This window comes from Bufo bufo, chromosome 6 (genome assembly GCF_905171765.1).
Source record: "Bufo bufo chromosome 6, aBufBuf1.1, whole genome shotgun sequence".
Lineage (NCBI taxonomy): Eukaryota > Metazoa > Chordata > Amphibia > Anura > Bufonidae > Bufo > Bufo bufo.
This window is the reverse complement of record NC_053394.1, coordinates 387,364,433-387,388,530: the sequence shown is the minus strand read 5'-3', so window position 1 is coordinate 387,388,530 and position 24,098 is coordinate 387,364,433.

The following is a 24,098-nucleotide window of genomic DNA, read 5'->3' as shown; positions in this document are numbered from 1 at the left end:
GCGCACCTCTCTTTTTGCTGATGATCTTCTCCTTTTCATAGCAGACCCGGTAGAGGATCTGGAAAAAGTTCTAAAACTCTTACATTCCTTTGGACCGGTTTTGGGTTTTAGGGTAAATATAGACAAATGCTAAATATTACCCCTGGACACATCAGCACTGAAATCTCGCCTGCCCGACACCTGTAATCAAATCCCAGTGGCAGATTCACATATCACTTACTTAGGGAAAACATCCAACTCCCTATATAAGCTAAACTATATTCCTTTATTTAAAACAATTGCCAAAGATCTACGGAGATGGCAAGGTCTTCCGCTGTCCCTAACAGGTAGAAGCCACTTAATCAAGATGGTCTGCTTCCCAAAATTACTATATCCTCTCCAGACGTTACCAATGTTGCTGAAACACTCAGATATTAAAGAGCTCCAGTCGACCTGTACCGCCTTCCTACGGTCTGGGAAGAGACCACGGATAGCTGTAACTAAACTAATGTTGCCCAGAAGTAAAGGGGGTTTAAACATACCTAACCTGAAACTTTATAATATCTAGTGTCTTTTTAGACATTGTATAGATTGGATACACAAGACTTACCATTACTCTAACCACCTACTGGAACAACAGCTGGCCTCTCCATGGCCACTGTTAAATCTGTTGCATTCAAGGAGGAACTACTCTGCCAACACACCTGAAACACTCGATTATTATTAGAGATACCATGATAGCCTGGAGGGCAACGCGCAAACTGGGTAAAAGGCCTTTTCTAGCTTCCAGGCGCCACCCTGAATTTCCCCAAGGGATACATGACAAGATGCTTGAGACTTGGAGAGAGAAGGGAATTAATACTTTCTTAGACCTTCTACAGACCTCAGAGAATAGATATCTTACATTTCCTGAAATCTGCAGAAAATATACCCTCAGCAGGACACACTTTTTGCCATACCAGCAGGTGATTCACTTCTGTCGGCAGAGGCTACTAGATGTCACTACAGAATGTAACAATACCTCACTGATATGTTCACTGGGACCTGCTAACACCAAGCAGTCTCTTACATTTACCAACTTCTCAGGGAAACGGGAGACAAGAAAGTTGAGGCTATCCTATTCAAAAAATGGGAAAAGAAACTTAAGATCAAAGTAAAACCTGAAGAAACTCTACACGGGTGGAACAGAGTATGCAAAGCAGTCCCATGTGAGCAGTGGAGGGAATCCCACTCCGGCTGATACATTCAGCCATGTACGCATTTAGTTTCTCTAACAAGACCGACAACCCGGACCATCTTAAGACGTGTCCTAAATGTGGATTGGAGAGAGCAGATTTGACGCATTGTATTTGGCAGTGCTCCTATGTGCAAGGGTTCTGGAAAAACATCCTAAACTGGATTGCTTGCACATGGGAGCATAACCTATGCCTAGCTCCAGAGCCACTGCTGTTTCATATCTTCATAGAAGAACCCAAGCCACAGTTTAAAGTGGACACAGCACTGCTGGTGTCCTTAAGATGTCTTTTACAACACTGATTAAGACCAAGTACACCACAAATAAATGAGGTGGTATCTCAAATGTCGCACTACATGCACATAGACAAATTGGAAACAGAAACACAAAGAGAAAAAAAGACTAAGAGCTTCTTTCATCTGGTGGTCATTATACTAAATGGAGGGTCAATGGGGATCATTATACTAAATGGGGGGCACTGGGAGTCATTATACTGTGTAAGGGGCCCTCACAGTGTAATGAATGACCCCCCAGTGGCCCCATCACATACCTATCATTGCTGGAGCGCAGGGGAGCCGGCGGTCCTGTCATTCACTAGCCGCAGCTCCCTGCGCTCCTTCTCTACGGCGGCCCGCTGCAGCAGTGGACCAGGCCTGGAGGAGAGAAGGAGATGTGCAGTGATGTAGCTAGAACTGACTGGGCCCCACAGCAAATTTTAGTACGTGCCCCCCCCCCCCCCCCCCCCCAATGTGTGTTGACATCACGTTTTTCCTATCGGTTTGATGTATACAAATGTGCAGCACTCCATGTTTTTGTATCCTGCAGAGTCCAGTAAAAACTGCATACGTTAACGTATATGTTTTTTTACATTGGAACTGTATGGTGAACGGACGCCACTGTACGGCATCAGTCTGAGGCATCTGTTAACGCAGACATTTTTGGTATACATTAAATGGATGGCACAAATGGGAAGTGAACCCAGCCCTACTGTCAGAATAAGCACCAGTACACAGCGGAGCAGCGTGGCGGACAGGGGAGGCCGCCATGTACTGACAGAGCGCTACCTGGTCCTGGTGGTCAGGGATGAGGACTGTGCTTCCCAAGAATCATTTTCTACTGGGAAATACATGGCACGGTATGATACACTAGAATCTATATAATATAAAGATATTATCCCTACCCCCGAATAATAATACAATTAGGGGGTCATTTATTATATAGAAATATGTCTATATTAGGCGTATTTCTGACAGATTGTGGCACAAAGGTCCTTAGCACCGCAATCTATATCTTTTCTCGCTCGTGCCAGGTCTAAAAAAAGTGGCGTGGGCAGGGGATACAGTTATGGCCATGCAGTTATTGGATACCACCGCCATATAGTGATAACACCGCCATACAATGATAAAACCACCATACAGTGACCGGATAAAAGGGTGTAAGAGGGCACAGTACAGGGAATGACTAGGGGCACTGCACAGGGTGTGGTAGGAGGGCACAATGCAGGGTATAAAGGGGCACAGTACGGGGTGGGGGGCACAGTCACATGACCCTGTGACGTTAGAAGGTCCTTATGGTGAATGCGGTTCAGATGCCACCATAATGAGAGGCAGAGGAGTGAGACAAGGGCCCTGGATGGACAGGAGGGGTGGACACAGCAAGTAGGTGGAAGGGGCTCTGAGGGGGATTCATACAAGTAGTGGCAGGAGGTCTGTGCAGGGCAGCAATAGGAGATAGGAGGGTGGGACAGGAGCTCTGGATACATGGGGGAGGAAAGGAGACAGCAGGGGCTCCATGAGGACAGGATATGGGGGGGGGGGGCAGGTGTCATGGAGACAAACTGCTTAATGAAACAGTAAAACAACTAAATAGAATGAAGAAGCATCCCCCCTCCGGACTGTCTTCACACTTCACTGCTCAAGCCCTGCCGGTCTCCCTCCTCAGGCAGCATGTCCTGTGTAGAAGGGGCGTGTCCTGTGTAGAAGGGGTGTGTTCTGAGTCTCTGCAGCAGCCGGACCCATGTGACTCAGAGGGCCCACCAAAGGGGTACTGCGTAAGTGAAATGACAGCAGTGAGAGCTTCCATCTGTATTGATGGATGTGCTCATAGCAGCTCAGTGGGCCCCCCCAGGAGCATTGGGCCCCGGCACTTGCCCGGGGATGCCGGGTTATGACGCCGGCCCTGCATATACCTACGGTAACTTAGTGGAAAACGGGAAGATCTTAACAGACATCCATGGGGATTAGGGAATATGGAGGGGCGGGAGAGTTTGTATGTTTTATTATTATTATGTTTTAAAAGAAAAATGTAAAATGTATCACGTACGCTTTACACCTGAAATTGTACCTAATTCTACATTTATGGTGAACTAAATAAAAATATTTTTCCAAAAAACAACAACATATAATACTGGTGGATAAAACAAGACTGAACACAAGATCTTCACAGTCTTCTACAGATCATAAGGGACATTTCATGAAACCATATCTCCATCTACCTGATCATCCTGTGGGAAATTGTGATGTTCTTCTGAACCATCCTCTAGAAGAAGAGGACTGGGACATCTCTCCGGTGTTGTTATCTCTTCCTTAACTGTAGGAAACACATCCAGTGACTGAATTCATTTCGTACAGACAGATAATGAGAGGACGTGTGTATTTAGTCATGTCTATTACCTGGTGATGTGAGAGGCTTGTGATCCTCCATCATGACGTCCTTGTACAGATCTTTGTGTTCTTCTAAATACTCCCACTCCTCCATGGAGAAATAGACGGTGACATCCTGACACCTTATAGGAACCTGACAACACAATGATACAGTCATCACCCAGATCCCTTCATAGCGTTCCTGTATAATGTCCCAGCATTCCCAGCAGTGTCACCTCTCTAGTCAGCAGCTCAATCATCTTGTTGGTGAGTTCTAGGATCTTCTCTCCATTGATTTCCTCATGTATAAGGGGGTGAGGTGAGGGCCCCATGATTGGGCTCAGGGTTCTTCCCCATCCTTCAGACACAGGGTCCTGACAGCGCTCACAAGAGGTCTTCTTCACTACTGTGTAGTCCTGGTTATGGAGAGACACAGTAATAACTATCACACCATACATCTCCAGAGTCCCTCACCTCTCCAGTCATGTCCATCTGTTCAGTGGCGTACCAAGGGGGGGGGGGGGGGGGGGGGGGGGTGGTCCGCCCCGGGTGCCACTCACAAGGGGAGTGCCAGCCGCGACTGAGGATTAAAAAAAATATATATATATATAATGTGGCGAGTGGGCCAGGCGTGGCGCTGTGATAGGGGCAGGGCTCCAGATGGTCTCTCCCTCCCCCTGTGCTGCTGCCGCCGCCGCGGCCAATAAGAAGAGGGACAGGGCCGGGGGAGGGGCTGTGGCCACTGCGCCACCAATGAAGATAACTGACCTGTTAATACAAATGCAGGAGGCGGGTGCCGGAATCAAATAGCCGGCACCCGACCTCTATGACAGGGAGCTGCGATCAGCCTCATCAGCGGCAGTTAACCCCTCAGGTGCCGCTCCCTGTCATAGAGGTCGGGTGCCGCTATTTGATTCCGGCACCCGCCTCCTGCATTTGTATTAACAGGTCAGTTATCTTCATTAACATTGAGTGCGGCCCCCCCCCCAGTATAATAAACATTGAGTGCGGCCCCCCCAGTATAATAAACATTGAGTGCGCCCCCCCCCCAGTATAATAAACATTGAGTGCGGCCCCCCCCCAGTATAATAAACATTGAGTGCGCCCCCCCCCCAGTATAATAAACATTGAGTGCGCCCCCCCCCAGTATAATAAACATTGGTGGGCAGTGGGCAGTGCCAATGAGGGTTAAAAAATAAAAAATTAACTCACCTCCTCCAATTGATCGCGTAGCTGCTGCCAGTCTCCTTGTAATTTCTTCAGGACCTGTGGTGACGTCACTGAGCTCCAGCCTCTATCACATGGTCCATTACCATGGTGATGTATCATGTGATGAGCTCAGTGACATCACCACAGGTCCTGAAGAAAGTACAGGAGACCGGCTGCTACGCGATCAATTGGAGGTGGTGAGTTAATTTTTATTTATTTTTTTAACCCTCATTGGCACTGCCCACTAATGTTTATTATGTTGGGGGGGCACACTGCGCCACCAATGTTTATTATACTAGGGTGTTGGGGGGGGGGGGGCGCACTGCACCACCAATGTTTATATGTTTATTATGCTAGGGAGGGGGGGCGCACTGCCCACCAATGTTTATTATGTTGGGGGGGCACACTGCGCCACCAATGTTTATTATACTAGGGTGTTGGGGGGGGGGGGCGCACTGCACCACCAATGTTTATATGTTTATTATGCTAGGGAGGGGGGGCGCACTGCCCACCAATGTTTATTATGTTGGGGGGGGGCACACTGCGCCACCAATGTTTATTATACTAGGGTGTTGGGGGGGGGGGGCGCACTGCACCACCAATGTTTATATGTTTATTATACTAGGGAGGGGGGGGCGCACTGCACCACCAATGTTTATTATGTTGGGGGGGGGCGCACTGCGCCACCAATGTTTATTATACTGGGGTTTAAGGGGGTGCAGGTTTTTATTTTATTAAGGAAGGGTTAAGGGGTGGTTAATGGGTTTTATTAAGGGGGGTTAATGGGTTTATTTTGTTAAGGGGGTGTGCAGAGGTTTATTTTATTAAGGGGTTTTATTTTTATTTCTTGGGGGGGGGGGGGGGCCAAACAAAGGGTCCGCCCCGGGTGCCAAATGCTCTAGGTACGCCCCTGCATCTGTTAGTAACATAGATAAGATGATGTAATGTGACATCATCAGAATCTCTCACCTCTCCAGTAAGCCAGAAGAGGATATCTAGGGTGAGATTTATTATCCTCTCTGCCCTCTTGTCCCTGTCCCTATCCATCCTTGATGGGTCAATCAGAAGAAGGATCTTATTCTTGTAGAAACCTGAATAAAAAGAAGATGAGACGATGAAACATCCTACAAAATCTCATGTAAAATACAATAACTGGAGATAAGAGGAGACATGGGAGGAGATAATAAAGTGTAGATGTTGTGTTCTCTCTTTTTATAGTGATCGAAACATGTGTGAGGTCAAGGCAGTTTCATGGTATGTCACACCTTCACATGAACCTACAGCCAATAGAAAACGTCATCAGTGCTGCCAGTATGAACAGCAAGTGACCACCATTGACCATCATAAGTCTCAATGGTCAGGTGACATACATACCGCCATCAGAGCCCCAACCAATAAACACAGATGTTGTAGTTTAATAGATTTATTTTTAACAAGCAGCATGACGAAATACAGCGATCATTAAAGGGTTTCTCCGGCATGTACTCAAGATAGGTCATCAATATGAGCTCAATATATAGTAGTCCAACTCCCAACACCCCTGTACAATCAGCAGGTGGGTCTTATACGGTTACACATAATGTTGAATTACATGCTAATATGAAAGTATTCAGATCCAGGTGCTGGTTTGAAAAATGTAGAATGTTTTCAATAAAGTTTGTATAATCGCTGTGCTTCTTTTTTGGGCTTCCCTAATGTATTTTTCGGACATATTATTCCCTGTTTCAGCTGCACAGCTAGATGCATTTCACTAAGAAGCAAGGAACATATCACTTCTGCGAAATCTGCCATCACTGTATTGCTGTGATGTCCATTTCCTTACTTCACACTATGTTTGTTTTAAGCTCCGGACTCACAGAAAAGATAAGGAGGAGTAAATCACACTTACAGAAAGGCAGGGGCAGAGGCATTTCTAGGTTAAAACATTCGGGGCTGGGCCCCAGATGTTTTGTCTCAGGTCCCAAATGTACTGCCTGCCAGATAAATACAACTGTATTGCTGTCCTCAGGATGGTAATACAATTGAATCTAATAAATTGGGAGAGCTGAAGGACCTGTGATGACATCACAGTCCATGAGATCAGTGCTGAAAGGAGTCGTTGAGGATCTGCGATGATGTCACCATCATGTGACAAGTGCAGGAGAAGATGACGCTATGCAGTGAAGAGAAGTCCTTGGGAAGAAGTTGTGGCGAGGTCTGCTACATGAGGAGAGGTAAGTGAAGGGAAATATTTGGTGTGAGAGCAGAGTAATGGGGGGGTTTGTGGTTATTTAACTGGGACTGTTTGTTAGGGCTGAAGGGAGGGATGTTATTTACATGGGACTGCATGTTGGAGAGGGGTGGACTGATGCCATTTACATGGGACTGAATGTTAGAGGTGGCTGGGCAGGGTGATGTTATTTACATGGGACTGTATGTTGATAGTGGCCGTGGGAGGGAGTGATGTTATTTACATGGGACTGTATGTTGATAGTGGCTGTGGGAGGGAGTGATGTTATTTACATGGGATTGCATGTTGGAGGCGGCTGGGGAGGGGGTGATGTTATTTAATAAGCTATCTTTCTGCAAACTCTCTTCTTGACCCCTTACAATCTGCCTTTCGCCCTCTTCACTCTACTGAAACTGCCCTTACTAAAGTGTCTAACGATCTCCTAACAGCAAAAAGAAATGGTGATTATTCTCTACTGATTCTGCTGGATCTCTCTGCAGCGTTTGATACCGTAGACCATAAACTCCTCCTCACCATGCTTTAATCAATTGGCCTTAAGGACACTGCTCTCTCCTGGTTCTCCTCCTATTTCTCTGGCAGCTCCTTTAGTGTATCATTCGCTGGTTCTTCTTCTCCTCTTCCTCTTGATGTTGGTGTTCCTCAGGGCTCAGTACTAGGTCCTCTACTCTTCTCCCTCTACACAGCCCCCATCGGACAGACTATCAGTAGATTTGGCTTTCGATACCATCTCTATGCTGACGACACCCAACTATACACTTCATCCCCTGACACAGGGCTTGACAAATTTCCTTGGAATCTAGGAGCCAGCTAAAAAAGTTAGGAGCCAGGCGGAGCCGCGTCATAAAGCCGCCAGTAGGTGCCCCCATAGTGCTCTCCCCCCCACTTTTCCATAGAGCCCCCAATAATGCTGTATACCATGTTACATATACCGCCGCTCCGTCCCCGGACCTTATTGACTATAATGGGGACGGGGGCGGAGCTCCAGCGCAGCACGGCAGTTCGCGGTGAGAGGCCGCCGGACTAAAAAGTTGGACATGCAGTACTTTTAGTCCGGCGGCCTTTCACCATGCGCTGTGGTACTGCGCCAGAGCTCTGCCCCCATTATAGTCAATGGGGACGGAGTGGTGGTCCAGCGAAACAGCGGAAGGACGGATCCGACAGGGTGAACAGCCTGCCGGATCCGTCCTGCCGCAAGTGTGAAAGTACCCTTAGTTATATAGCTACTGAATGAGACAGAAGAAGGGATGCCTTTAACATATATATCTCCTTGAGAAGCCAATTTGATCCTAAAGGGTTAATTCAAACTGTAATCTAAACTGTGTGTCATCTGTCACTTCTCTTATCTCTCTGCTCCTGTCCCTTAATCTTATAGCCAAGAGCCTCAGTGTAACCTGTTCTAGACTGACTGATGGTTATTTTAACTCAAAGAATCGAATGAGTCTCTAACTAATCGGATCTTTAGATTCTTTTAACCTGAGACTCATTCCATTCTTTCTAGACTCCCTCCTGTACTTGTGTCAGTGACCCAGAGCTGCTAGTGCTTGCCTTGCCTCAGCTCTGATTGGTTGGTGGGCGGGGAGGGGCGGAGCTGGCAGAAGCAGCTTCCACTCTAGGATCAGATTACACTCCTCCCGAGTCCCTCTCCTCCCTGCTGCCAGAGTCTCACTCTCTGTGTGCTGTGACGGAGCTGACTCAGACTGAGGAGCTGTTTCACACGGTGCTGCCTCCGGACAGAACGGCAGCTCCGCACCCATCGCCCGGGCACCTTTGAAAACGGGCTGACAAATACCCAAGCGCCAGGACTAAATTCCTGGTCGCCATGGCGACCTGGCGCCTGGGATTTGTCGAGCCCTGCCCTGACATCACCCCTGCTTTACTCTAAAACACTAATAACTGTCTGGCATCTGTCTCTAACATCATGTCCTCTCTGTATCTAAACCTGAACCTCTCTAAAACTGAACTTCTTGTCTTTCCCCCAACTACTAACCCACCAAAACTTGATATTTCAATTGAGGTCTGCAGCACTATCATAACTCCTGTCCAACATGCCCACTGTCTTGGGGCCACATTTGACTCTGATCTTTCCTTTGTTCCCCATATTCAATCACTTACACGCTTTTGTCGTCTGCACCTCAAGAATATCGCCAGAATCCGCCCTTTTCTTACGGTGGAAACGGCAAAAACTCTTGTTGTTGCCTTGATTTATTCTCGTCTTGACTACTGCAACGCATTACTAATCGGTCTCCCTCTCACTAAACTCTCCCCCCTTCAGTCTGTTCTAAATGCTGCAGCCAGGCTCATCTATCCATCCAACCGCTACACTAGTCTGTGCCAGTCATTTCACTGGTTGCCCATCCACCACAGAATACAGTTCAAACTTCTCACCCTCACCCACAAAGCTCTCCACAGTGCTGCACCTCCATATATTCCCTCCCTCATCTCCATCTACCACCCTACACATGCTCTCCATTCTCTTAGCGACCTAAGATTAATAACCTCCATAATTCGTACCTCTCACTCCCATCTTCAAGTTCTCGAGCTGCACCTACTCTCTGGAATACTCTGCCCCAGAATATCAGGTCAATTCACAACTTCTCCACCTTCAAACGTCTCCCCCACCAACTCCTCTGGCCTAAACTCAATCCTCTAGCAGTCCCAATCCTGAAGCAGATCGTCCGGCACAACTCCTGTCAGTTCAATAATGGCTCGAATCCTACTTATCACAATCAACTACCTTATGTGTCACCCCCAATTTCTCATAGATTGTAAGCTCTTGCGAGCAGGGCCCTGACTCCTAGTGTTTCAGTTGTATATTGGTCAGTTACTTTTGTATGAATTTGTAAAGTGCTGAGGAATATGATTGTGCTATATAAATAAATATTATTATTATTATTTACATGGGTCTGTATATTGGAGGGGCTGAGGAATTATAATTTCGCTAAAGGGGGGGGGGGGGAAATAACTACTGGGGGCACTCTAGGGGGTATTATAACAGTAGGGGGCAATATAAATACTGGGGGCACTTCAGGGAGAGCATTATAACAGTAGGGGGCAGTATAAATACTGGGGGCACTCTAGGGGACATTATAACAGTAGGGGGCAGTATTGATACTGGAGGGCTATTCTACTAATGGAGGCAATCTTGGGGAGCAGGAAGGATAAGAAAAGGCGTGCAGCAAAGGTCAGACAGATGCTGGTGGTAGGGGACTCTATTATTAGGAGGACAGACAGGGTCATCTGTCACTGAGACTGTGAATGCCAAACAGTGTGTTGTCTTCTGGGTGCTCGGGTTCGGCATATTGCAGATCGTTTTGACAGATTGCTCGGTGGGGCGGGGGAAGACCCGGCGGTCATGGTACACATTGGCACCAATGACAGTCAGCGAGAGATGGAAGGTAAAATAATGTGTAATCTATAGACCCCCTAACATCACAAAGGAGATAGAAATGCAACTGTATAACCAAATAGAGCGGACGGCACAGGCTGGTACAGTGGTCATAATGGGAGATTTTAATTTCCCAGACATTGACTGGGGTCATGGTTCTGCATCAACTGCAAAGGGGAGAAGATTCCTCAACTTGGTGCATGACCACTTTATGGGCCAGTTTGTAGAAGCTCCCACTAGGGGCAATGCTCTGTTGGATCTGGTAATTTCTAATGATGAAGAGCTTGTTGGAAATGTTACTGTTCGAGAAACACTCGGTAATAGTGACCACAATATAAATATATTCTTTTTCTTATAATATAATTATATTCTTATAATATATAAGTAGTGTTGAGCGAGCATGCTCGGCTGAACTGCTGTTCGGCTTGAGCATCGCTATGCTCAGCAGATCCGAGTGTTCGGCCGAATACTTCGGGTGCTCGAGTACAATTTATTACATTGAAAGTCAATGGGAGACCCGAGCATCAAACCAGACACCCTCTGCTCTAAAGAAATAAGGGTGTCTGGTTCACAAAAAAAGGTTAGTATTTGAAGAAAACCCCATCAAAATGGTTTGGAAACAGCATTAAGAGGATGGCTGGATGCATCTTAGACTCCTATTATGTACGACATACAATAGACAACCACACAAAGGCTACATGCCAAAAGCCAGGTATGTGCAAGCCATCAATCTATCCATGAGACAGATAACAGCCAGCATACCTTACAATGGCAGCCTTGTGCACTATGTGATATTCCAAACCAGCTCTCATCTGTAAACCTCAAAGTTACTTCAGATCTGTTGGATGGCTTAGGTGGACCTGCACACCTAGATCAATATCATTAGGGAGATAAAATGTTTTCTGCTTGTCCTAACATAATATTCAATAACCTTTCTATACGGTTTTGTCATGTAAAAAGTCATTTGCATAAACATGGGCATATGGAAAAGACATGCAAATGAGCAGAATCTGCCTTGTTTTTCAGCGTCACAAGACTTTAAAAACCAATAGATGGCGGTATTGAGTTATGAACAGCGCCATCTATTGGTTTCATAGTCTTCTGACAAGAATATTAGACTATGAGTCTTATGACATGCTTATTAGTGTAGTCTTTTGCATGGAAAAAAAAAATCACAATAAAAATTCGCGATTAGAATATTCGTGTCACACCGGTGACAGGTTTTAGAAGGTCTGAAAGATTATCTGCACATTAGTGATCTGACAGCCTCTTTTGGTTTTGGTTTCACTTTGTCGGTGTGTTGCTTGTATGTCCACACCTCCTGTTCAGGTGTGGATCATGTGACCTTTACCTCCCCCTATTTAGTCTGACTTTACCCATCACTCCTTGCTCTGGATAGCTTTATTTGGTTTTTGGAAGAGCTGGAGTGTGGTTCTAGTTGAAGTCCTATTCATCCATGATCCTCAGAAGTTAAGTGTTCCGCTTGTTGTATTTTGTATTCCCCCCCCACCTTTGTTGTTTACTAGGCCTCAGCGAGATGCTGGTTCCTTCACCAGGGAAGTAGCGGGTTGTCTCTGCCCTGTCATTACCATTAGGGCATCCGAGGGCCACCAGGGTTTTCTAGGTTCCTGTGTATGGGCATCTCTACCATCGAGAGGTGCCCATTCGGATAGGAGTTAGGGCCAGGAGCAGGGTTTTATAGAATGTCACCCCTTTTCCTTCCCTAGCGTGAGGCCTAGTGTCTTTTCCCTTCCTCCTTGTTGTCTGTTGGACAATTCGAGTCTGAGATCTCCTGGATATGTCTTCTATATAACGCCCCCCTCCTGCAGTCCACATCTCTGAGATCTCCTGGATATGTCTTCTATATAACGCCCCCTCCTCCAGTCCACGTCTCTGAGATCTCCTGGATATGGCTTTTATATAATGCCCCCTGCTCCAGTCCACGTCTCTGAGATCTCCTGGATATGTCTTCTATATAACGCCCCCTCCTCCAGTCCACGTCTCTGAGATCTCCTGGATATGGCTTCTATATAACGCCCCCTGTTCCTGGCTTTTGTTGCACCTGAGGAAGGCCGCTCTTGAAATGCATTGTATACTAGAATCAACCTCTTTTGATTTGTATTTTATCTTTAAGATAAGATAAGATGCCTTTATTATCACTGTACAATACAATTTGTACAAAAAAAGACCAAGGATTTTTTGTACAAGTTGCAGTAAGTTGGGGAGTGAGGTTCGGTTTTTGGGTTATTGTAGGCTCTAACTGTACAATACAATGTACAATACAATGAAATGTCGTTTGGAGCAATCCTAGATGCCATGGACAGAGGAACAAGAACTGACATTTAAACTAAAGTATTACACTAGAAAAACAAAACAAAACATTGCACTAGAAAGCATTACTATTCACAGTTCACAGCATATATATAGGAAGAGCAAAGTAGGAAGTGCTTATGAGTATATATACACACTGATTCAGACACCACTGCAGACAAGAGATCATCATGGGGTCATGAATGCAGTAGTCACTTTCAGTCTGTGGTAGTTTCTATCCTAGGAAGGGGCAATAATCTCCGAGCATTTAGGAGACTGATTGTTTTGGGGTAAAAGCTGTTCTTCAGCCTAGTGGTGCGGGCATGTAGGGCTCTAAGACGCCTACCAGAGGGTAGGGGAATGAAAAGGCTGTGGTCGGGGTGAGTTGGATCCCCGCAGATAATTTTTGCCCTGTTGCTGCAGCGAGCAGTGAAGATGTCCTCCAGTGATGGTAACTGAGTACCAGTGATTCTGCCAGCCATTCTGATGATGCGCTTGAGGGTCTTCTTGTCCTCAGAAGAGCAGCCGGAATTTGTAGATTAGGCTGAGTTCACACTTCAGTTATTTGATCAGTTATTTCCATCAGTTATTGTGAGCCATAACCTGGTGTGGGAGAAAAACACAGAACAAGTGCAGATCTTCCCATTACACCTGATCTCTGAGTAGCTTCACTACTGGTCTGGGCTCAATAACTGAAGGAAATAACTGAAGTGTGAACTTGGCCTTAAGCGCGGATGGAGCTGTGTATCTTTGTGGCTGTGGAGCCTTATATGTGTGGATGTGCTGAGTGTTCCACTTACCTGGGGGCAGGCGTGTCCTCCTCTGACAACCCTTCACTATGGAGCCTCCTGGGCTGTAATTTCTACCACCATGTACAGGAGTCGGGCTCCAGGCTGTGCTGCATTAGAAGGTACAGGACCTGTGATGATGTCATGACCATGTGATCAGGTGTGGGAGGAGTCAGGTTATGCTGCAGGAGATGGTACAGGACCTGTGATGATGTCATGACCATGTGTGGGAGGAGTCAAGCTGTGCTACAGGAGAAGGTACAGGACCTGTGATGATGTCATGACCATGTGATCTGGTGTGGGAGGAGTCATGGAGATCACATGACCAGGTTTATCTGCTATGTGTGTGAGACTCTGCTGTGCTGTGTGGAATGCCAGTCTGTATGTAGCAGAGCTGTAAGCCTGTAATGTTTGTATAGATGAGCTGTATCCGTGTAATGTCTGTGTAGTTGAGCTGTATGTGCATACAACCAAGCTGTTTATGTGTAATATGCCTCTGAAGACTTCTATCAGTGTGTGCAGCAGAGCTGTGTATGTGTAATGTTCAGTTACTACAGCTGAGTCTTTGTCATGTCCATGTAGCAGAGCCGGCGATGTAATCTGCTGGTATCGGGGCTCTGTGTGTGCTCAGGAGATGTTTAGGGGTAACTCTGTCCCTTTTCTCCATATCAGTTATTAGAAATGATGTCAGCGATACCTTATGTCGGGCAGATGTAGGATTTCCGCTGTGGGGGAAAAGGAGGAATAACCTTCTCTTCTGTTATTCCTAGTGTTAGCACATAAATGGCCGCGCTGTGTCTTATCGCTGGGGATTTTCTTTGTAGTTGATTTGAGCTTGTCTGCTGCTCCAATGGGGGAACATGGGCCCCGTTCTCATGACTGGCAGGGGCCCCCAGCGGATGGACCCCCACAATCAGTGGACAGGAGATAAGTTCCCTTGTTTCAGTTTTGTATCATTGGCTGAATTTCAAAGATGAGATTTTAGTCTTTGGAGATTAGAAAAACCGCATCCGGCGACGCTGGAGAACGGCGGAAATGTCGGACAGATTGTGATCGGAGGCAGGACAGGCTCGGAGAGGTAAAGCGGTGATTAGTGTGACGGGGGATGGGGAGAAGGCGGGAAGGTTATCCTCAGTGACAGCGGTAAAGCAGGTTATGTGGGAAGAGCAGCGAGTAGTAACGTAGAGAGGCTGAGAGGACGGCGGCTCCGAGCTTCATCTAACGCTGCCGATGGTTTAGAGACAAGAGGCATAGTCCTCAGCTGAGATGAGGGGTGTCAGACGGGGTACGGGCGGCAGAGGGAGGTAAAGGTATGAAATAATTATTTGGGGTTGTGGGACAGAGAGGACGTATTAGAAGTGAAGAAGTCCTGCTGTGAGGAGGTGAGAGCAGACATGGAGCTGCTTCTCTGTAGGCCATGAAGTCTTCTTTGGGTGGGATTTCTTCCGGCTTCGTTCTGGACTCTGGAAGCCTCAGCTTTTCTGTATATGTCAGGGATGTAAAACACGAGCTGTCATGTCATGGAGTATAACTGAAGTCCCTTCCCAGAAGGAGAGAACAGGTTATCGGTAGCTGTCCTGTAGCTTCAGGGAGTTAGGAAAGTGTTCAGATTGAATGTACATGCAAAGATAACTTAGAGAGACTGAAAGTGCGGGCGGCATTAGAAGCCTTCCGGCTGGGAGCCGTGTACAGTATTCAGTATAATGAAGACTTAAGAAGAAGAGAAGAAAACGGGGGCAGACATCTTAGCATCTGGCAGGTACTCCGACCACCTGATTGTCTCAGAGAGAAGGAGAGAAATTCATTAAGATCACAGGAATTTATGAGGAGAAAGTGCTGACAAGTAAGAAAGGAATGCTTCAAGATAACAAGGTACTGAAGGATGCGAAGCATGGTATAGAGCAGCCAGGGAGATGGTGAAATTAGGCTGGACAGAAATGTATGATGAAAAGACAAATGATTACTTTTACATGCCGCCAACACAGCCCCTAAAATGGCGCCGGAGGACTCAGCGATGCTTCAGCAGGCACGACCCCACCATATTATCAGCCCCCTCAGTCTCCGGAGGGGTGGATCTGTGGAGTATGTCATTGCCAGAATCCCACAGGGAGGAATGTCTGGTACAGCTGTGGAGCGGCAAAACCAACTCCTTGTACCCGGTTATCGCACAGGATGGTACACCTTATGTACCTGTCACGGCGGGGAGTGGAGGAAACCCCCCACCGTATAATGTCACCAGGTACTAGGCCGTAAACAGGGATAGGGAGCAGGTCACCTCCTACAGCCGCCCTAATCCTATCCCTGACCTCCTGACTGTATGAGCCGCCCGGGATGGTAGGGGGGCTCATACTCTCGAACCTGGTGACATTATACAGTGGGGGGTTTCGCCCACTCCCCGCCGTGACAGTATGTCCAACTAAGCCTCTCCGCTTGGGGCCTTCGAAAGAGGGCTCAGCATGTGTCGCCTGCCATTTTCTGGCGCACATGCTTATCCTCCGGGGGGAGGGTGAAAGAGGAGTTACTGTTAACGGCGCGGTTCGGGGTAACTGGTGTTGCCTTTGTTGTTGAACCGTTGCTTGTGTTGGTGTGTCCCCTCGTTCCGTTCTCAGTTGTTCCTTGCTCTTGGGCTGGTTGCTGGCAGCATTCCTTTGGTGTACTGGATGTATGCTGGTTGGGAATGCTTGCTGATTGCCACCCAGAGTGTGAACTGTGTCTGAGATGGACGCTGTGTTCACTATGGGTTCTCCTTACTGCTTGTTGGCTGGCTGCCGGGGACCTAGTTGGTGGTCCTGGCATGCTGGCGGCAGTTTTGAGGGATGTGCTGACACAAAATCTGCCCTTTTTTTATTTATTCCCCGTTATTTTTTGGGAAGGGCTTTGAGGGGGGGGAGTGTCACGGCTGTGTCATGGTCTGGTGTAGTGGACCATGACACTTTTGCCGTGCATGCTTGTTGCTGGTGGCAACATGTTGTTGTGCATGTTTTGACACTTCGCCTTTAAGTTGTGTGTCCCTTCCCATCCTGGTGTGTTCGGGGTTAAGATGTGTGCTTGGTGGAGCTGGGTGTGGCCTCTAGCTCTCTTGTTGTTGTGAGCCTAAAGATCAGTTTGTTGTTTGCATGCATATGTGTAGGAGCTCTGCTCCTCTCTTTGGATGTCTATCTTACCTGTGTGAGGGCATCCTAGTTGGACATGGGATTATAGATCATACAAAACCCGCATCCAATCACCTTATCAATATAACTGAAATAAATAAATAAGACACGTGGACACCTTATATGGTGGAAGATTTTGGCCACGACCAGCTTTATTAAAGAACAGCTTAAACCAAATAAACATTAAACCATGTACCAATATAACCTTTATAACCACATAACGGCCCAGCCATAAGCTCGGACCATCCAGCTTAATACCATAGTTTAGACCAGCCATAAGCTTGGCCTAAATACCCAAATAACTAGTCCGCTCACCATTCCAGTGAGCGACTTTACCCACCGGACCAGACCGACTAAGCAGGAGGCATGGGCCCCTCCTACCCATAGCTGCTTCTATCATAGCCTGAAAGCCCAAATTAAAAATGTCAAGACCAATGGCCGATAGATGAACACCATTAGAGAAATACAGGCCGGGCAAACCTCCCTCCAAGTCCACGTGTCGATATGAGAAACCCCGAACCAAGGGCATAAATTTTGCCATGACTCTGTTGATGCGAATCCTAATCCTGTCCAGATATTTCAGATTCGCACAAGACAGCCATACTAGCCGCGGAACCATCTCTGAAAAAACTAAACGTGACACCGGAAACAATCGCCGCATCCGAACCAAAGTACGCTTCATGCTGAAAGCTAACTCCATGGTCCCAAGCTTCCCCACGTCATTGCCACCAGCATGAAGAATAATAATATCAGGGTCCGGATACAACGAACACATTTCCAAAATTACATCAATAATACCCTCCCAGCGCAGTCCTCTGACACCATTCCAATGGACTCTAACATCATCTGTAGACCAAGACAAGTTATCACCGTACGACCTTCCTGAAGCTCTTCGCTGGGCCCAGTGAACGAAAGAATGGCTGACGATCCATACGGTGATGCCTTGGAAACCTGAGAAGACAAACAACATTAGAGGGCATCGGGAAATGGACGAACATACATCTTAAAGCGATTGGAGGACCATCTCCCAATCCTCCTAATCACAGAAGTGCCCAAACCGAATTGAGCTGATGTGGATGCGGCCCCGATCCTAAAGGAATGTGATGTAAACCGAAAATCTTCCAAACCCAATACAGTAAGACATTTACACAAAACCCTCTGAAACTGGTACTGTGTTAAAGGGGAAAAATCCTGATGAACAAAAAACAAAGAACCACCGACTGGTCTGCACTCCCAAAAACGCAATAGCATACTCACCGGGCAGAGATCACCTGACCTGACCCTACCCACCCGAATCCAAGAACCTTGTCCAGACTGATCCATCTTAGTAGTAGGAAGGAAAAATAAAACAGCTGTAATGGCACCGGACGGGGTTACAAGCAAAGTGTACTTGGCTTGCATGCTGACCTGCATTCCCTGGATTTTATGTGGCTGTCATGGCCCATGAACAGGTAGGAACAAGAGTTAGGGACCACTCATGAGACAGCCTTGACGCGGTGAGTGGCTTACTATGCTTTGGCCAAAATATAAACCAATGTCTCATCCAGCATGGAGGGCAGAGTGCTGGATGTAGTGTGCGATCACATTTGCATTTTCCGTTTGTGTATGTATTTCGCCATAGCGATCTGCACCTACAGGCAGGTTGTGCTGACCCAACCCCTTATTCTTTTCTTTGTAGTATATATTGGAGGCGTGGCGATCTCCTTGGAGTCATTGCACACCTGACCAGTTAATCTGTCCTTGAGGCTGGTTTTAAAGTCAGTATAAAACTGAGTCTGCTTGTATAGAACCTACCATTAGCCATTTGGCTCCAGGAGAAGTATATGGTGGGTTCAGCATGCATGTTGGTACTTGCATCCCTGGATCCGATGAAAGCTGTAATGGCACCGGACGGGGTTACAAGCAAAGTGTACTTGGCTTGCATGCTGACCTGCATTCCCTGGATTTTATGTGGCTGTCATGGCCCATGAACAGGTAGGAACAAGAGTTAGGGACCACTCATGAGACAGCCTTGACGCGGTGAGTGGCTTACTATGCTTTGGCCAAAATATAAACCAATGTCTCATCCAGCATGGAGGGCAGAGTGCTGGATGTAGTGTGCGATCACATTTGCATTTTCCGTTTGTAAAAATAAAACATAGTTAGCATGAACGTGCACATTAGCTAGCAACAACCCTAAGCCAGACCTGCCGCTCTTTGGCAACAGCTCGCTTATCCTGAAAGCCCCAAAAAACATGCATCTCTCTTATAACCCTTCAACATCTGCTTCACCATAAAAAATTCCAGAAAAGAAGGAACCCCCAGAATCCTGAGAAATAATGAAACACCGGACAAGATCCTAACTACCGTTGCATGAGCTAACCTAATCCTAAAGAGAGACAGACAAAATGCTAATGCTGAAACCTCATTACTCACAAAGGGAGACCCACCTCTACCTTCCAAAAAACGACACCAACGACTCCACGAACGGACATAGTCTGACCACGTCGCTGGGGCTACTGACGACTGAAGATACGACATCCCTAGGACCAGATCAGATTCCACAGATGTGGAGGGCACACTTCCCCTTCCAAATCGGCCCCCGCCGCCAATGAGCAAAATCTCTGAAACTGAAACCGAGACAAAGCATCAGCAATAGAATTATCTATACCTGGAATATGGCGCGCCTTTATCCAAATATTCAACTGCAAACAAAGCAAAACTAAATGGCGTAACAGCTTTACCACTAACGGACACTTTGAGGACAAGCAATTAACCGCAAACAAGCAATCACTGATACAAACCACAGCTGTAGCTTCACACAAAGCAACCAATAAATCAGGGGAGATAGGACACCTGCTGTCAGAAGAACAATTACCTCTCTTATAACCCTTCAACATCTGCTTCACCATAAAAAATTCCAGAAAAGAAGGAACCCCCAGAATCCTGAGAAAAAATGAAACACCGGACAAGATCCTAACTACCGTGGCATGAGCTAACCTAATCCTAAAGAGAGACAGACAAAATGCTAACGCTGAAACCTCATTACTCACAAAGGGAGACCCACCTCTACCTTCCACAAAACGACACCAACGACTCCACGAACGGACATAGTCTGACCACGTCGCTGGGGCTACTGACGACTAAAGATACGACATCCCTAGGACCAGATCAGATTCCACAGATGTCGAGGGCACACTTCCCCTTCCAAATCGGCCCCCGCCGCCAATGAGCGAAATCTCTGAAACTGAAACCGAGACAAAGCATCAGCAATAGAATTATCTATACCTGGAATATGGCGCGCCTTTATCCAAATATTCAACTGCAAACAAAGCAAAACTAAATGGCGTAACAGCTTTACCACTAACGGACACTTTGAGAACAAGCAATTAACCGCAAACAAAACCCCCTATTATCTGTGTGTAGAAAGATCCTTTTTTTAGCAAAAAACCTACCCCATAAAACCAGAGCCACAATAACGGGGAACAATTCCAAAACCACTATATTCTTTGTTACCCCATTATCCACCCAAGATGAATGCCAAGCAGCCGGTCACCAGCTCCTATTCCAGAAGGCCCCAAAACCAGAGGCCCCCGCTGCATCCGTGAATAGCTTCAAAGAGGGGGCAAACACAAACTGATCCTGCCAAAAAGAACGACCATTATAATTCCTAAAAAATTCCAACCAAATTACCAAATCATCCTTACTATCCCTACACAACCGAACATGAAAAACCGGATTCCGAATGCCTGCAATTAAAGCCGCTAGCCGACGACAAAAAACCCGACCCATCGGCATAACTCTAGATGCGAAAGCCAAAAGACCCAATAATGACTGAATCTCCTTAACCGTAGCTTTCCTCCTACTCAACAGATCTGAAATCACAGAACAAATTCTAAATACCTTCTCCTGGGGAAGACGAAACTCACCCTTCGCTGAATCAATAGTAATACCTAAATACTCTAAACAATTAACAGGATAAACAGTCTTCTCCGCAGACAAAGGCACACCAAACTCAGAACAAACCTGAAAAAATGAACCCAACAAATCAGAACAAACTGGGGAATCAACTGGATCTATAAACAAAAAATCATCTAAATAATGCGTCACAGCGCCTTTCATGCACCGAACAGACACAACCCATTCAATAAAAGAGGAAAAAGCTTCAAAATAAAAACAAGACACAGAACAACCCATAGGTAAACATCTATCAAAATAAAACAAACCCTGAAACTGAAAACCCAGAGAATTAAAACAAGACGGGTGAACAGGTAATAAGCGAAAAGCCGACTGAATGTCGGCCTTTGCCATTAAAGCGCCCTGACCGAACGAGAAGACCATATCCACTGCAGCGTCAAAGGTTGCATACTTAACGGAACACAAGGCCTTATCGATCTCCTCATTTAAAGATGCCCCATAAGGGAAAGATAAATGATGAATCAAGCGAAAGGCATTCGGTTCCTTCTTAGGTACAATACCCAAAGGTGAGAGACGGAAATTAACAAAAGGAGGGGAAGAGAAAGGACCTGAAATCCTATCCGCCTCCAGCTCCTTCATCAATTTCGCACGCACCACAGACGGGAAATGGTTAACTGAAGATAGGTTATTAACCCATTCACAACCAGAACCTGAAAATGAAGGCAAAATAAAACCTACAGAAAAACCCTTAAGAAGTAACTCCGCCATCATGCGATTTGGATACTGCTCTAACCACGGACCCATGCTCGCTACCCTTACTGGCGTCCATGCTCTTTGAAACATATTCCCTTGCGGATGGCTGAGAGGGCAGATTTGCTTTCTTGAAGCAACGCACCATGGGGTGGCTGCCTCCGCAAAATGTACACTCATGCCGATATCTGCATGAGGAAGGCCATCGACACTGCGACTCATTGAACGCAAAGCAAGTGCCCCTCCTCAAAGCAGACGGCTGAGAAACTGTTGAGGACGGCTGCTGCCTAGGAGCGGAAAAGGACGTGCGATGCGGCACCAACAAATTGAGCCACAAACCCACATCCTTTGCCCCCCAACGCATACCAGGGTATACTGACAATTTTTGCCTAACACCTTCATCATAAGAAAACCACCCAACACCTCCAAAACTTTTATAAGCTTCTAAAACATTGTCTAAATGTTGAAATAATCCAGAACACTTTTGAGGAAATTTCTCCCCAATGACACTACAAAAAATACAATACGCCTGCAACCAATTGTTGAATGACCGAGGAATCGGACGTCGCCGATCCTCCTCAGTCTTCTCATCACGCTTATCCAATTTAATTACAAAATCCTTAGACGCAGGCAAAAGAGATAAAATATCAACAAATTCATTACGCCAAATTTTTTCTTTAACAGAGACAGGCAAATGAAAACCTAAGGGGGACATCTCACAAGGGAGAGCCTCCTTGTAACAGGTCTCCGCTACCCCCTTCCGCTTACAAAATAACGGAAGAGGGAGAGAACCTTCGCTGTCAGAATTCTGCTCATCCCTCTGCCCGACCGACCGCCATGCAGATGTAACATCATCCGCAACGGCAGACGGCACGGCAGATAGAGGGACAGCGGGAATCATAGCTTGAAGAGAGGAGAGGACAGAGGACAAGGAGGTAAGTACCGGAGCCAAGCCACTAAGGCACTCACCATCAGACGAAGCCTCAGTCCTGCGAGAAGGGGAAAGCGATGACACTCCTTGTGGCAAAGAGGTATCTTCCTGGCGCGCACCTGCCCGCGGCTCAACACCGGAGTGGAGCCGCAGAGCTAGACGCTGCCCCTGCTGTCCGCGAGTCCTGGACCTCTTCCCACTTCTGCGACGAAAAGAATAAATTTCTTGAACGTCCACCAGAGGGCACCCAGGAAGCAAATGACCGCCGGAACCATCAGTCCCATCAAAGTTCCCGGGGGACACAGAAGGCTGCTGCACCACCGGAAGTGACATCACGCCCGCGCCGCTACTTCCGGGTCTGGACTCCGATGCCTGCCGCTTCTCTGGACGCCGCTGCTCAGCAGAGGACCTAGATGGAGATGGTGAAAAACGGGTGCGCTGCCTCCTCTCACGCTGAGAAGAGCGCAGCGCAGGCAAGACAGCAGCAGGGTCCACAGGCTCCGGTCCATCACCGCAAGAGGCTCCTCCAGCTCCAGGCAACTCCGGGAAGGCAGGCGACAGGTCCGACAGGCACGCTTCAAACCAGGCAGACGCTCCTTCCTCCACAGCACGGCTCCGCAGGGCAGCGATGAAATCATCCATCAGGTACGGCTGGCAGGAACGCAGGAAGCAGGCGAGACTTCACAGGGGCAGACAGGCAGAGTGCAGCTCCAGACTTGCGGTTTGGCTGACAGCTGGATCACTGACAGCCACCGCAATATATACATAGAGAGACCCCATCCCCATAAATCAACATCCAATGCCCTAACTGTTGCTGGGCATCAACAATTAATCTGCCCAGCAACCATCCTCTATAGGTGCCCTAACTAGCCAATCCTCCATCCTTGACCTCCCCCAGTAACACTGGCTAAATTTAGCCACCCTGGCCACCACTTTCGGCGGAAAATCTCCCCTCACCTAATGACCTTGCCATGATCAAAATCCCATGCGGATCCTTCCATATTAAATTCCAGGATCCTATCATACTGTCACGGCGGGGAGTAGGGGAAACTCCCCCACTGTATAATGTCACCAGGTTCAAGAGTATAAGCCCCCCTACCATCCTACCATCGAGGGCGGCTCATACAGTCAGGAGGTCAGGGATAGGATTAGGGCGGCTGTAGGAGGTGACCTGCTCCCTATCCCTGTTTTATGGCCTAGTACCTGGTGACATTATACGGTGGGGGGTTTCCCCACTCCCCGCCGTGACAGTACTAGCTTCTGCCCCGGCAGCCATCTTAACTAATCCCACTGACTCTCCGGCAGCCATCTTAACTAATCCCATTTTCTCCCCAGCAGCCATCTTAACTGAGGTAACTTCACTCCCTGCCCAGCGGCCATCTTAGTTACTGGTATTTTTCCTGATACGGCTACAAGCACGAAACAATACACATAGATCTAAGTAGCACCACATAGAGTACTCAACTCAGTAAGTGCAGGATACACATTTACCTATAATTAGTTATTACTTGTAGTATTGTTTAATTAGATGAAATGCCTTAACTTCTATGTTTGTTCCTTTGCTAGGATTAAGTCAGCACTTGGAGGCAAC